The sequence below is a fragment of the Lampris incognitus genome, chromosome 6 (assembly GCF_029633865.1).
Source record: "Lampris incognitus isolate fLamInc1 chromosome 6, fLamInc1.hap2, whole genome shotgun sequence".
Taxonomy (NCBI): Eukaryota; Metazoa; Chordata; class Actinopteri; order Lampriformes; family Lampridae; genus Lampris; species Lampris incognitus.
This window is the reverse complement of record NC_079216.1, coordinates 49,410,252-49,427,096: the sequence shown is the minus strand read 5'-3', so window position 1 is coordinate 49,427,096 and position 16,845 is coordinate 49,410,252. Positions and strand designations below refer to the sequence as shown.

Here is a 16,845-nt window from a genome sequence, read left to right as displayed (position 1 = left end):
ACTTTGTTTAAGTATCATAATATCAAAGTAATGTAATCTGGTTACTTTCAGTTACTTTCGGATTATCTCAAAATGCTAAATATGAAAAAAGACAAAAGAAAATATATAAATAACATGACTTTTACTTAAGTGCATTTTGCAAGACAACAAAAAAATGTAACCTTAGAAAGGACAATAGGGAACCCAAGCTTTTAAGCATCAAAACATGTGGCAAAAAGGTGAACAGACTATGTTGTTTTAGTTTAATACATAGATTACAGGCACCCACACCCACCCTCTCTTTTAGGCCTGCTACATGAATTAAGAGTATCCACAATGTTTTTTTTAATCAACAAATCAGGTGTTCACCTACTGAATTGTCAAAAAAGATCATAAAAGACATTCAGGTATAGGCTGTATCTACACATGTTGCATATGGCCCCACACAAACACACTATTTATCTACACTTAAAGGAGATGCCTCTTGGATGAGAGGCAAAACGTCTTCACAGATATATACCAAGTCCAGTTGCACTTGATTCAATTCCTTTGGATAACCATGACCTGGATGAATGCGAACATTCACAGACATGTTGCGGAACAATTTGGGTCTGACACTCTTAAAATGGTGAGGGAATATGAAAGGATGGCTCGGAAGATGGCAGACTACAGAAACCACTTGCGATTCAATCTGAGATGCAGACAACACAAGCTCATACCCACTAGCCTGCACCTGTGTACCACAATGAAAGGACATAGAGCAGACAGAATCATAGAGAAGGCACAGAATCAACTCCTGAATGAAAGAGTGAGACAGGTCCATTTCACTATTGAAGGGCTGAAGGAGAAATCTGACCAACTACAACAGGAACTAACATCCCACTTGCCTGGTGCAGTGTTGGGAAGGATCACTGATTTCACCAAGAAAGCCCAACTATTTTTTTCTGTAATGCTAACCGTGCTTTAGCAAGAAATTGTCAAGCAGAAAAATACGCTACTATATCCATGACTTGTAAGAACAGCCTAATAGCAACATTAGCTGTTCAGAGAAGTAACTCAAGTCATGCAATATCCCAAACTTCACTCGTGTAATTGTCTAAAATGAAGGGTGCATGCTGGGACAGCACAGTGGCCCAGTGGTAAGCTTTGTTGTCTCACTGCAAGAAGGTCCTGGGTTTGAGCCCCAGGCTGTCCCGGGTCCTTTCTGTGTGGAGTTTGCATGTTCACCCCATGTCTAATTAATTAATTAAGGTTCCTTTATTAATTCCCAGGGGAAAATTCAGGTACTGCAAATGAACCTATCCTAGCTAGTCTATGTGGGTTTCCTCCCGGTGCTCCGGTTTCCTCTCACCATCAAGACATGTATGATAGAGTTTATACTCCTGTCTGTGCCCCTGACCAAGGCAATGGGAAGGAAGGACTGGAGTTGGTCCACAGGCGCTACACTGCAGCTGCCCACTGCTCCTAGCTGCACGGCTAGGATGGGTTAAATGTGGAGGATGTATTTCAGTATATGCTTGCTTACAATGACAAATAAAGTTTCTTTCTTTTCTTTCTGTTGAGCGAGTTACATCCTCTGGACCAGATGAGCCCTGTGTTTTTTTCTGTGGTTCAAAGAAACCTTCAACACAGCTTCAGTGTTTAACGGTAGTGGCATAGGGCATGGTCAGATGTGGTGCAGATCACTGTTGATTTCCTACAGGGGTTCCTTCTTTTAGGTTGGATGGTTGAGGTTGAGATCAATGGTTCAACATTGTTTTTCCCTTGCCTCCCTGATTCCTGGGCTTGAGGCCAGAGGACAGGGCACTATAGCCCCCTCCAGAGTCACACCTGAAATAACAAAGAAAAGGAAAACATAAAAGTAAACTAATGGAAGGATAGAATTTTTTTTTAAAGACAGTTATCTCCATTAAGGATGACTGTGAATGTCCATGCAGTGATGCCGAGTAGCCTACATTTGAAATAACTGACAAAAAAAAGGTAATACAAACTTGCATTGTAACCTGCACTACTACTTTCGGCTGCTCCCATTAGGGGTCACCACAGCGGATCATCTGATTCCACCTCTTCCTGTCCTCTGCATCTTCCTCTGTCACACCAGCCACCTGCATGTCCTCCCTCACCACATCCATAAACCTCCTCTTTGGCCTTCCCCTTTTCCTCCTCCCTGGCAGCTCCATATTAAGCATCCTTCTCCCAATATACCCAGCGTCTCTCCTCCACACACGTCAAAGCCATCTCAATATCACCTGTCTTGCTTTGTCTCCAAACCATGTAACCTGAGCTGTCCCTCTAATATACTCATTACTAATTCTGTCCATCTTCGTCACTCACAATGAAAATCTTAATATCTTCAACTCTGCCACCTCCAGCCCTGCCTCCTGTCTTTTTGTCAGTGCCACTGTGTCCAAACCATATAACATAGATGGTCTCACAACCATCTTGTAAACCTTCCCTTTAACTCTTGCTGGTACCCTCCTGACACTCTTCTCCACCTGCTCCACCCTGCCTGCACTCTCTTCTTCACCTCTTCCACACTCCCTGTTACTTCAGTTGATCCCGAGTATTTAATAATAATAATGATCATAACTTTATTTATATAGCGCTTTTCTAAAACAATGTTACAAAGTGCTTTACAGAGAAATAAAACCAGACAAGGCAAAAATAATAGTAAGATCAAATAAGAGTAGAAATAAAAACAAATATCAAGCATTTGTAAAAGCTTTCATAAAAAGAAAAGTTTTAAGACGAGATTTAAAAGAGACTAGAGACTTGGTTTGTCTTAGTTCAACAGGAAGAGAGTTCCACTGTATGGGGGCTCGAACAGCAAAAGCCTGATCACCCTTTGTAACAAACCAAGACCTGGGAATAACCACCAGGGCTCCATCTGCAGAACTTAATGGCCGAGAGGGCGTACACCAGGTCAATAAATCACAAATGTATGTAGGAGCAAGACCACTTAAAGCTGTAATGTGAGCAATAAATGTTTAAAATCAATTCGAAATATAACAGGGAGCCACTCATCCACCTTCGTCACCTCTACTCCTTGCATCCTCACCATTCCACTGTCCTCCCTCTCATTCACGTATGTATTTCGTCTTGTTCCTACTGACTTTCATTCCTCTTCTCTCCAGTGCATGCCTCCACCTCTCCAGGCTCTCCTCAACCTGCGCCCTACTCTCACTACAGATCACGATGTCATCCGCAAACATCATAGTCCACAGAGACTCCTGCCTGATCTCGTCCGTCAACCTGTCCATCACCATTGCAAACAAGAAAGGGCTCAGAGCTGATCCTTGATGTAATCCCACCTCCACCTTTAACCCATCCGTTATTCCTACCGCACACCTCACCACTGTCACACTTCCCTCATGCATATCCTGCACCACTCCTACATACAGACTTAACATATAGGAGCAATGGAACAAAATTATGCATGTGCATTTGGTACATGTTTTGCAAACACACCTTTTTTTATTCTGGTTTCCACTCCTTAATTTCTGTTTGTAGGCATCTGCAGCTGATGTGAACAGTTTTTGCATGACCAAGCAGCAAGATAGTATTACACTGTAACACAATAAAAACCCTTTCTCACATCAGTAGAATAATTTAAGTGATAACAGATAGCACTTTAAAAACAATTGATTTTGAAGCAAAGTGCCTCAGAAAATTTTGCAAAAATTGGTAATGAAATACTACAAACAACCAAACAGACAAAAAAATAACATCAATTAAAAATAGTTATTGAATAGAAAGCAATTACATTAAGAATTAAATGTGTTTAGGAAAGCCTGTTTGCAAAATGTGTTTTAAGATACAGTTTAAAATAAAATGGTAAATTTTGGTACCCTCACAGGGAAAGGGGTGGATTACTTTTGGGGGATTGATACAGGTATCACAAAAAATGAAGCTGAGTCTGAGATCCTTCATGGTCCCCTTTACTTTGAAAATGAAAAACACAAATTGTACCTGGCAATTTGGTTACACTATCAACTTTTTTCTCACCTTCTGGCCAGGGAGAGGGTCAGCTCAACAGACCGAGTGCAGGGGACCAGCAGACAGGAAACCGATTTCACTGGCAGGAACTCAGCCATCCAAGACAACAGACTGCCACCGGTGTGTTTCTCCTTACAAGCTTCACATAGTACTGACGTACATAGGAACACATTAATAGCACATTGCAGTTTTTCTGAAGTCTTTTCTAAACTTCTCCAAACACGAACCTTCATCGTTGCAATGTTTGGTGCATCTTAAGTTACATCTCCACTGAGCTATATTTATGCAAATTCAGGAAATGTAAATGAGCAAAGCTGAATGGTAACACCTTGATGTCCTAAATGTTGCATTCAGGTTTACACACTCGTTCGCGCTAAGAAAGTTGAAGTGTCAATAAAAAAGGATTATGCAAAAAAAAAGTGATGGACAGAATTTTCCAGTTTCTCCGATTGGTAAGCAATTCCTGTCAACCCAACTTCTGTATCACCGGTGTCAATCTTGGTATCACCTGTATCCTCATCCAGAATCTTCACTCATAACCTTAAGGATTTGTTATCAAAGAGCTTGTCAAATTAAGTCCCCATCATCCACATTTAAGCAATCTGGCAGACTGCTATCCAGCCTGGAGTTTTTGTCAGCAAACTATGAACGGTGCTTGTCTAGGGTACTGGTCCTCTGGTACTGTTGGTTTTCTGTTCTCCCACATAGTTAATTACATTCACCAGTTGTTATTAGATGGTTGGAATAACCGACACAACAGATGAACATAATCAACTACTGTGCGTCCCTGAGGACCTAATTGAGAACTACGGTCCTAGACCAACAAGCGGTGTGCATGGTTTGCTTTTTGACTATCACTGACAATTATTGTGTGTGGGCTTGCTAAGCATCAAATCATTCCATATCTATCTTTACTTTATCTCCACATCTATTTTGTTACTGTGTAAAATAAATTTAAAAAATAAACTAAAGGTGAGTGACTCATCCTCTCTCCACCTTTTTTATGTTTTATCCTTTGTTTAATTTCTCACCCCTTTTGATGCTCATCTGGCAGTTTTCTCTGACTTGCTGGTGCTTGGGGGAAGTAAGGATGGAGTGGCTTGCTCAAGGATACATCAGCTGTTGCTGGATCTGAACCCCTGGGGTACAGTCTGACCAGCATGACCCTTAGGATTTCTGATCCTTACTTTTTTTGATGTCAGCTGGGAGGTTCACTATGTCTTGCTGGTCCAGCCTCAAGTGTTGCTGTTGAGGTAGTTTCAGTCTACGGTGAAGAAGATTCTCTGTGGAGTCCATCTCTTCTGCTTCATTCACCGGCTCACAACACCCGAGTCTGGGGGCCTTTTCCCCAGCCACCATACTGGGAGAGACATATTCTCTTCTAAGGAGATCTGGAATGGAAGTTCCTGCTCTTTATTAGGATTTTTTTTTCTAATTTAATATTGAATTGTGTGACTCAAATTACTGAAGTTCAACAGTTTGGAGGAAATAGGAAGAGGAGCTAACTGTTCTTGCTCAGGAAACGAAGAGCATCCATGTAGCCATTGTGACAGACCTCAGCCAGCATCTAACAAGATGAAAAGTAAATTACATAAGTTTTTTTAACTAGAAAACTGGAATATGGTTTCACTTTATGCCGGTTTGGCTTGCATGTTGAGATGCGTAGCCAAAGGTGTTTTTCGGCGGGGGGGGGGGTACTTTATGACCTTTATCTACTCTTCAATGAACCACAGAACTGATCCCTGAAATGCTTTGCAGAAAGAAAAGTGGTGGTGGTAGGAAGAGAGCATGGTTAAGGCTTGGCCATTGTCTTAAGGTAGAGAAACACGTGAACCCACTGGCTTCTTTTCTTTCATGGCGTGTGACACTGAATAGCCATTTTTACATTTAAAGAATTATACTGGTAGCATTGACGACAGAAGAAAAATCTTCACTGCCCAGATTACCATCATTATACACATCAGCAATTAAAGAGGTCAAGGATTCGAGTCAGTAATCCAGTGACTGCAGAGAATTGTGCTGGGAAAATAAGTAAAGGAAATAAGGGAAGTAGAAGAAGGGGTTTTTTCCCCCTCTGCCAGCATATGCAAACGTCCTAATTTATTTTAAGCTCCTGTCTAAAGGAGGTGGCAGGAACCATGATGGAGGCTCACCTCTGGTTCAGGAGGGAAGAAGGATGTATAGATGCGGTGCACATTGCCGGTGTTCACCTGGATACTGACATTGCCATAGTGCACCTCCAAGAAATTGAAGGTACCCTCTCTGGGGCAGATGTCACTTTCACCGGAGAATGGGGACATCGTGATGGTGTTCCCCAGGTCGAACAGGGGCATGTTGTTGCTCAGGGCTCCATCTATATAGTGCTGAAAAGAGTGATAACAGATTAGATGTCAATACTGTCTTGTTTCACCCCGTTTACTGTAAAGCGACTTTGAGTGTTAGAAAAGCACTACATAAGTTTAATTTATTATTATTATTATTATTATTATTAATGCATCTGCTTGACCACATTAACTGTAGACTTTATATGTTTGTATGTGGCAGTTTGATAGATGTTTATTTTATTTCGATATACATTGTGAGTGGAGCCCTAAAGTCAAAGAATTTCTAGCCTCGGGGCATCCAGGTGGCGTAGCGGTCTATTCTGTTGCCTACCAATACAAGGATTGGCGGTTCAAATCCCCGTGTTAACTCCGGCTTGGTCGGGCGTCCCTACAGACACAATTGGCCGTGTCTGCGGTGGGAAGCCGGATCTGGGTATGTGTCCTGGTCAGAGGTGGACACCCGGGGTTCAGAAAGTAAAAGTCCTACCATGTATTTGTTCTAGCCATTCACTAAACGTGGTGATTTAACTGGCTGAAGAGTTATGCTAATTAAATTCAGCTGGTGTAGTGCATGGGTGGAGCAAATACATGGCAGGATTTTTTACTTTCTGAAGCCGGGTTGTCCACCTCTGGTCCTGGTCGCTGCACTAGCGCCTCCTCTGGTCGGTCGGGGCGTCTGTTCGGGGGGGAAGGGGAACTGGTCGGAATAATGTGACCCCACACACACACACACACGCGCGCGCTACGTCCCACTGGCGAAACTCCTCACTGTCAGGTGAAAAGAAGCGGCTGGCGACTCCACATGTATCGGAGGAGGCATGTCTGCAGCCCTCCCCGGATCGGCAGAGGGGGTGGAGCAGAGATCGAGACGGCTCGGAACAATGGGGTAATTGGCCGGATACATTTAGGGAGAAAAAGGGGGGGAAAACAACAACAAAAAAAGAATTTCATTGCTTGCAAGACTTGCTTCCATGCTGTCTTGTTGTGCTCATGACAATAAAAACTGTAGACCTTATATATATATATTGTGGTGACCCTCATCTATATAACTAGAGACATTCACCTAAGAGGACAGTGTACCTTTAAGGGAAGAGGCGAGGGGTCAGATAATACACTTCCGGTACACAGTTCAGTGTCGTTGTCGAACGTATGACATGCCAAGTTGGAGCTAGTAAACTACCTCGACTACGTCTACTCTCACGTCTCCTGTCTCGTTGTTTTCTAACTCCACATTGGTGACCCCGACGTGATCGAACTACTAATACGAGTATGTCTGACAACGACGACGCCGGTGCTAACAACATGGCTATTGCTAACGCTAGCATTTACACCGCTACTGTGAAGCTACCCGACTTTTGGCAGCATAATCCACGGCCGTGGTTTCAACATGTGGAAGCCCAGTTCCAGCTGAGAGGGATAACGCAGGATGCAACGCAGTACTTCCACGTAGTGGTGGCGTTAGACGCATCGACAACGGCGCGAGCAATGACGCTGTTGGAAGCTCCGCCAGCTGCTGGCAAGTACGATGCTATAAAGACATTCCTCCTGAAACTATTTGAACTGTCGGAGCTGGAGAAGGCAGACCGTTTACTGTCCCCGAATGGCCTCGGCGACGGCAAACCGTCTGAGTTAATGGAAAAAATGCTGTCTGTGCTGGGATCGGCTGATCCGGCCTTTCTTTTCACACACATTTTTCTGAGGCTGCTCCCCGCACCTGTACGCACAGCACTGGCCAGTTCTCCTCTCGCCGCCTCCAAGGACTACCGTTCTCTGGCTGCTGAAGCAGACAGGGTTTTCCTGGCCAACCGGCAACAGTTTGTGCATGCCCTGCTACCCCACCAGACCGCCCCACCACCACCTGTGTACGACTATATGGACACCGCGGCTGCGGTGACAGCCCGCCGCCAACCTGACGACGGGCTCTGTTATTACCATGCCAGGTTTGGGGCAAAAGCAAAACGGTGTCGCAAACCCTGCAGTTACAGGGTTCAGGGAAACGCCAAGGCCGGCGCTCGTTAACGGCTATGGGCGCCGGCCGTGACTGCAAGCTGTTGTTCATGAGAGACTCCTTGTCGGGCCGGCGGCTGCTGGTTGACTCTGGCGCTCAACGCAGCATACTACCAGCACAAGCTGTGGACACGATGACCGACAGTCACGGCCCCCAGATGGACGCCGCCAACGGCACGTCCATTCGGACGTACGGTATCAGACATGTGGACGTGTGTTTTGGCGGCCGACGTTTCGGCTGGGACTTTGTGATAGCTGCTGTATCCACCCCGCTCCTAGGTGCGGATTTCCTCTGTGCTTTCAACCTGCTGGTGGATGTTAAAAACTGTCGCGTGATTGATGCCGTCTCTTTTACGTCATACCCCTGCACGCTTGGGGGGGGGGTGGAGCGCTGTGCCTCGCTAACACACTCTCCACCGGGGATCCATACCAACGCCTGCTCGCAAATTTCCCCGAGCTCACCACACCCACCTTCTCCTCGGCGGTGGCCAAGCACGGCGTGGAACATCATATCACCACAGTGGGCCCCCCAGTTTACGCCCGGGCCCGACGCCTCGACTCGGCCAAGCTCGCAATAGCCAGGGAGGAGTTTTCGACTATGGAGCGCCTCGGCATTGTCCGCCGTTCTGACAGCCCGTGGGCTTCCCCTCTTCACATGGTTACTAAGGCCAACGGGGGTTGGCGCCCGTGCGGGGACTACCGTCGCCTAAACAATGCCACGACCCCCGACCGGTACCCCATACCGCACATACAAGATTTCTCTACCCACCTGGCGGGCGCTGCCATCTATTCCAAAATCGACTTAGTGCGGGGGTATCACCAAGTGCCGGTCCACCCACTGGATGTCCCAAAAACGGCTGTCATCACACCCTTTGGGCTCTTTGAGTTTTTACGTATGCCTTTCGGCCTTAAAGGGGCGGCGCAGACGTTTCCGCGCCTTATGGATTCTGTGCTCCGCGACATGCCATTTTTGTTTGTGTACTTAGACGACATCCTCGTGGCCAGCGCGTCGGCGGAGGACCACATGACGCACCTCAGACAGCTGTTTGACAGGCTCAGCGAACACGGCCTCATCATCAACCCAGCTAAGTGTCAGTTCGGGGAGTCGTCCATCACCTTCCTCAGGCACCACATCACTCCACAGGGGGCCGTTCCCCTCCCTGCCAGGGTTGAGGCTGTCACCATGTTCCCCCGCCCCCGCACTGTACAGTCGCTGCAGGAATTCCTGGGCATGGTGAACTTTTATAACCGTTTCCTGTCCCGTGCCGCCCACATCATGCGTCCCCTGTATGAGGCCCTGCGGGGTAAGAAGTCTAAGGACGAGCTGGACTGGTCTTCGGGGATGGACGAGGCTTTTGTGGCCGCCAAGACCGCGCTGGCCAACGCTGCGCCGCTAGCTCACCCGTCGCCTGCCGCCCCCATAGCCCTTACAACGGATGCCTCCGACTACGCCGTGGGGGCCGTGTGTGAGCAGTGGGTGGGGGGGGGGCTGGCAGCCGTCGGCGTTCTTCAGTAAACAACTCCGTGAGAGCGAGCGCGAATACAGCACCTTTGATAGGGAACTACTGGGTCTCTTCCTCGCAACCAGACACTTTAGGTTCCTATTGGAGGGCCGACAGTTCACCGCTTTCGTGGACCACAAACCGCTGACGTTCTGTATGGCCAAAACCTCAGAACCGTGGTCTGGGCGTCAGCAGCGCCATCTCGCGGCGGTTTCCGAGTTTACCACGGACATACAACACGTGTCGGGCAAGGATAACTTCGTCGCCGACTGCCTTTCCCGGGCGGTTGTTAACGCCGTTCACTTGGGACTCGACTACGCCGCTATGGCAGCGGACCAAGCCAAGGACGCGACCGTTCAAGACTACCGGTCGACCCCTACGGCGCTACGGGTGGAGGACGTGACGTTCGACGCGGCCAACACCACCCTCCTCTGTGACATCTCCACCGGTCAACCGCGCCCCCTGGTGCCTACTTCCTGGCGGCGCCGAGTTTTCGACACCGTCCACGGCCTTTCCCACCCGGGAGTGAAGGCCTTGACCAAGCTGGTGAGCGTCAAGTTTGTTTGGCCTGGGCTCCGTAAGGATGTTAGAGCCTGGGCCGGCTCGTGTGTGGCGTGCCAACGCGCCAAGGTGCACCGCCATACCAAGGCCCCTTTGGCGCCGTTTGTGGTTCCAGAGAGGCGGTTTGACCACGTCAATGTTGACCTGGTGGGTCCCCTGCCCCCCTCCCGTGGTTATACGTTCCTCCTCACTATTGTGGACAGGGCCACCAGGTGGCCAGAGGCTATTCCCTTGTCCTCCACGACAGCAGCAAAGGTAGCACGGGCATTCATCAGCTGCTGGGTGGCCCGTTTCGGCACGCCGGGTGACATCACGAGCGACCGGGGCTCCCAGTTTACCTTGGAGCTCTGGACGGCGGTCGCTGAGCACCTGGGGATGAAGATCCACCGCACTACGGCGTACAACCCGCAGAGCAACGGACTTTGTGAGCGGTTCCATCGGGACATGGAAGCCGCTCTGCGGGCAAGCCTCAATAGCTGCGACTGGATGGACCGGCTCCCATGGGTCATGCTCGGCCTGCGTTCGGCCCCGAAGGAAGACCTCCAGACCTCCTCCGCTGAGCTGGTGTATGGCCAGCCCCTGCGAGTTCCGGGGGAGTTTCTTCCGGATGCTATGGCTCCCTGGTTGGCCGCCTCTCACCTCAGTGCGTCCCGGAGCGCTGCCGGTGCCTTCGCTCCCGTTCCGATGTCTCAACACTGCCTCCCCCGGTCCTACGTCCCCAAGGATCTGCCATCGGCGAGGTACGTCTTCATTAGGCACGACAGCCATCGGTCCCCGCTACAGCCCCCATACGACGGGCCCTTCCGCGTCCTGGAGGCGGGGGATAAGAACTTTGTGGTGGACATGGGGGGCAGGCCGCAGCGGGTCGCTATAGACCGTCTCAAGCCCGCTCACTTGGACATTGGGGAGCCAATGCAATTGGCCCTACCCCCACGGCGGGGACGCCCTCCTAGGTCGGCCCCGGCACCTGCCTCTGTTCCTGCTTCGGCCCCGCCTATGGCCCAGGTTTCGGCCCCATCTGTTTCCCCTCCTGTGAAGCGCAGCCGTTATGGCCGCAGGGTCCGCCCCCCGACTCGTCACTTGTTTTCCCCGTGACTTTGCACTATGTCATTGGCTGTTCTGTTGTAGAGTCTATTTTTATGTTCATGACTTGCGCTTTTGCTGTTTTGCATTGTTTTGTGTAGGTGAATTCTGGGGGGGCCTGTGTGGTGACCCACATCTATATAACTAGAGACATTCACCTAAGAGGACAGTGTATTTTTAAGGGAAGAGGCGAGGGGTCAGATAATGCACTTCCGCTTCCGGTACACAGTTCAGTGTCGTTGTTGAACGTATGACATGCAAAGTTGGAGCTAGTAAACTACCTCGACTACGTCTACTCTCACGTCTCCTGTCTCGTTGTTTTCTAACTCCACAGTATATCAATACTGATACAGGAAAAAAAGTTTAATACATTGGATTTTTTCCTGTATCAGTATTGATATTCCGCTCCTCGTGAGTTGAGCACTTATAACAACACCATTAACAGTTTTGGGGGGGAAAAAAACGCTATTCTATCTATATATATGTAACCGGTTGTTTTCTTGCCCGGTGCGGGATTCGATACGGGGTGTACTGTACCACAAGGCGACATCACTAACCGCTCGGCTAAAGGGTCAGACTCATTAGTCAGGGAGTAACGTGTCTTATTAGTAGTTTACATATATATATATATATATAGAGAGAGAGAGAGAGAGAGAGAGAGAGAGAGAGAGAGAGAGAGAGAGAGAGAGAGAGAGCTTCTTCTTCCCTTTTGCTCTTTATGTGGAAAAGAGACAGATTTTGTCGTTGCAGTTCATAAAGCCCAGCCTGGTAAGTGGCTGCTTGAGAAACAGACGAGTTTTGCATGACAATTAAGCATATCAGCTCCTTCACGCCTCATACGCTTCCGATGGCCTTACGGTCGCTCCATCCCACTCCTGACATCAATGTAGCGAATTCGGGGGAAAACGCAACCACAGAGACTGCCGCGGCCTGGAAGCGAACCCGTATCGCCCGCACCGCAGGAGACATCGCTAACCGCTCGACTAAAGGGCCACACCCGCGAGCCAGCGGCCAGCGTGTCTTCTTATCCATGCACGTTACAATACCAACACAGTTTTGACGTATAGCATATAGAAAGGGATATCTGTGCTATCTATGGATAATTATTGATCCAACATAACACTTGGTCTTACCTGATGCAATGGTGAAGTATGGATGATACCGGCGATATTTTAATATTATTGTCATTAACATGGGCGGCACGGTGGCGCAGTGGTTAGCGTGGTGGTCTCACAGCAAGAAGGTCCTGGGTTCAAGCCCCAGGGTAGTCCAATCTTGGGGGTCGTCCTCTGTGAGGAGCTTGCACGTTTTCCCCGTGTCTGGTGAATCGGCCGTACTAAATTGTGAATGTGTGCGTCGGCCCTGTGATGGCCTGGCAGCCTGCTATGGCGACAGAGCGCGAGTGCTTTTTGGCACTATTCTGTCGCCATAGCCTCCCAATCAGGGCAGGGCTGCGAACTACCACATGCTTCCCCTGATACATGTGGCATCGCCAGCCGCTTCTTTTCACCTGACAGTGGGGAGTTTCGCCAGGGAGACGTACCGCGTGGGAGGATCACGCTATTCCCCCCAGTTCCCCCTCCGCCCTGAACAGGCACCCCGACCGACCAGAGGAGGTGCCAATGCAGCGACCAGGACCCATACGGCTCCCCACCCGCAGACACGGCCAACTGTGTGTATAGGGACGCCTGACCAAGCCATAGGTAACACGGGGATTCAAATGGGCAGTCCCCGTGTTGGTAGGCAACGGACTAGACCGCTACGCCACCTGGACGCCTCGTGTATGGAGAACTTCTGCACAAGTCAGTTAAGTTTAAAATGAATAATTATTATTGATTATCTAAAAAATCTTGATAAAACAATATATCTGTTCCTTCCCAAGACCAATGTGAGGATTGGGAGGTCTAACCCCACTCCCTTTGTTGCGGCTTTTGATTTGAAAATGCATGTTAGGCTACGGGGTGATAAGACCCAGCTGACCATAAGTTGCGATGTTGTTCAGCAATTGACTGGTACGGCCAAGCAGACAGCTTTTTTGTGATATTAGTTGGAGTGCAAAATAATGTACTACATCTTGTGAATATAATGATCTATTTGGTAGTCACAATGCCCATACACTACCGGCACATATAGAGTGAACAACCACCCATCTCTTCACATCAAGTAAATTAGTCTAGCAAAAGTAGGGGGATATTGAGATCAAAAGGTGCAGGAGCTACAATTATCATCTTCTCAAAATGGAAGCAGAGGCTCTGGAGTTTGAGCTTGTGAGTGATGCATCAAACAGAGCAGGGATTATGGCCACAGTGGTGCATCGACTTGAGGTAAGATTAGCAAAACGATGACGCAACATGTCACACTAAACATTTATTCAAGCATAGCAGAGTAGCAAAAGCAGAGGGAAAATCACTGCAAGTTATGCAGGCACACCCCCCCGCCCCCCATCCCATCCCTGTTATGGTCAACTCACCACACCATGATACGAGGGTGGGATCAGGCCACAGTAAACAGGGAAAAAACAGCTACACATCAGAACCTGCAAAAGTAGCCAGCATCAGCGAAAGGAAAGGGCACATAGCTTATGCAACGAAATCACAGACAATAATTGAACTGTGTGTCTGAAAGTAGCAGAACTTATTGGGTAATGATTCCAATTCAGCCACGTGACCATAAACCAGTGATTTGTGACGCGAGGTGCCAACATGATAGCCCAAATAACATGTTAACATGCCCGCTCTCTGGCCAATCCCCTCTTTCATTGACACGCCAAGCTAAGTTTCTACATTAGTGCTCGGCCGAATAAACACAAGATGCCATGTAGTGGCAAAAGGGAAAAAATTTACATTTCTCTTTCAGAGTGATATCCTGCATGCCATGCCACCCACCTGAATGAGTTCCTCCCTGCTCTCAAACTCCGACACCAGAACATTTTCCCCATCAGACGCTCTGGTGAGGGAGACGCAGAGCTTTCCAGAGGCCCGGACATGAGCATCGTCTGACAAGTTCTCCAGCAGGAAGTCTTTCGTGACCTGCAGCAGGCTGAAAGTTGGGTGGAAAATGCCCAGTATATACTTTCTGGCATCCTTAGCTGTAGACATCAGAAATGAACAGCATTTTTCTGAAAGAAAGAAAAAAATGGACAAGAGTGTTAGAGACAGCACATGAAACCCATAGACAGATAGATAGATAGATAGATAGATAGATAGATAGATAGATAGATAGATAGATAGATAGATAGATAGATAGATAGATAGATAGATAGATAGATAGACAGACACACTGTTAGATCGATAGATAGATAGACAGTTGACAGACAGACAGACTGCTAGATCAATAGACAGATAGATAGACAGTTGACAGACAGACAGACTGCTAGATCAATAGATCGATAGATAGATAGACAGTTGACAGACAGACAGACTGCTAGATCAATAGACAGATAGACAGTTGACAGACAGACAGACTGCTAGATCAATAGATCGATAGATAGATAGACAGTTGACAGACAGACAGACTGCTAGATCGATAGATAGATAAATAGATAGACAAACAGACAGATGGACACAGAGAGATGTTTTTCTCATTCATGTTTTACCTTTGAACCCCATGTGATCAATGGAGTTTGCTCCTTCTACATGAACTCTAAATATGTTTGTTATGTTTTCTTCAGCAACCAGAGACACCATAAGCTGTATGGGCTTTAGTTGTCATGGATGTAATTGTTGAATTAAAAGAAAATTAAACCAGTTGGGATGAATTTGCATCAAAAACATGGACATAGCAAAAACAAAAAATCTAAAAGTGGCAAAATGAAAGATTTTTTTTAATAATAGTCTTGCATCAGATTGGCGAGTTCTTGGGTCAGATTGGTCTGTGTAGACGAAATTAATCTGGTGTGTATGGGTTTTTTTTTACCTCCTTTTTTGGTAAATAACATCCATACACATGTTGCTGTGTGTGTTTTAAATTGTGTAACCTTGAAAACAGGGCACCCCTCAAAATACAAGTTATGAATTAAATCTTTAATCACAATAATTTCGCAGACGATCGTTATAAATGCCATTCACACAATTTCCTTAAACACACACACACACACACACACACACACACACACACAGAGCATTTCTGTCACAGGACAAATGGTATTCTGTATGCATACGATCAGGGTTTGGGATACTCCTGTTTTGACTGAAGCCTGACATTCATTTCTTAAACCTATAAAAAGGGCATTTGATCATATACACAGAATTGTTAATGAATTTTAAATAAGGGCAAAGGGGCAAAGCAATATCCTTACTGACTCGGATAAAAGGCTCTTCATTGGGGTTTTCCAGTGTACCAGACTCACCTATAGGAATTCCCGTGGTAAGACCTGCAGCCACCAGACAACCCGAAGACGCTCCGCAGATTTGAGACGCATCATGAACCAAGCGCGGGACATGTTCAAGGATACAACTGAACGCGCCCAGATAGTAAACGCTGCTGAAGCCACACCCTGCTAGAGAGATATTCCAGGCCTTCTTCCTGCAGACCACCATCTCTCATCTCTTGGCTTATTTGGCAGGACAAAACGGGACGTCTAACCACTGCAGCCCCATAGAGGGACAGTCTCTGGGTCCATGTGAATTGTCCTTGAGATGATATCACAACACGCAGTGGGCTGTACCTCAGGGCACTGTGGTGTGGTGCTGCACTGTTTACCAGTGTCAAATGACACATGGTTCAAAATAGCACTTGGGTTGAGAAGGGTCTAACTGGGGGGAAAAAAAGAAGGTCTAACTGCAGTACTACATGACACACCCACTTCACTACACGACCCCCCTCCTCCCCATGTTGTTGTCCTAACTTCATGTTACATGACACACCCACTTTGCTACATGACACACAAACTCCTCTACACCCCCCCCCCCCGATTGTGTCATGTAGTAAAGCGGGTGTGTCGTGTAGACCTACTTGCTTCGGTTGACAGTCATTCAGTTGACGTAATTGTACCATATCTAATCTGACATCTAATATGTTGTTGTTTCCCATTATTACGTGACAACGGTATCAGATCAATATCCAGCTAGGTTCAACCCAACTCGTGCCCACCAAGTCTGCCCGAAACCTGGGTGTCATGATTGCTGACCAGCTAACCTAAGGTTCACGCATGGCCTCGATTGCTTGGTCCCAGTTTGCCTTGTACAACATCAGGAAAATTAGACCCTACCTGTCTGAGCATGCAGCCTAACATCCTCTTGTACAGGCTCTTCTTCTATCAAGCACTAACTGCTGCAGCTCCTTACTGGCAGGTCTCCCTGCATGCACTTTCTAACCTCTGCAAATGATCCATTACACATGTCACTCCGCTGTTCACATCCCTTGTTACGGCCCTAGTGCCGTGTGTTGCGTAC

General features: G+C 47.5%; 1 pseudogene; it reads right to left on the bottom strand.

Moving 5' to 3' along the window:
- Nucleotides 1-1,718: 1,718 nt before the first annotated feature.
- Nucleotides 1,719-15,990, bottom strand: LOC130114564 (patatin-like phospholipase domain-containing protein 2; annotated as a pseudogene).
- Between the last annotated feature and the right edge of the window lie 855 nt (nt 15,991-16,845).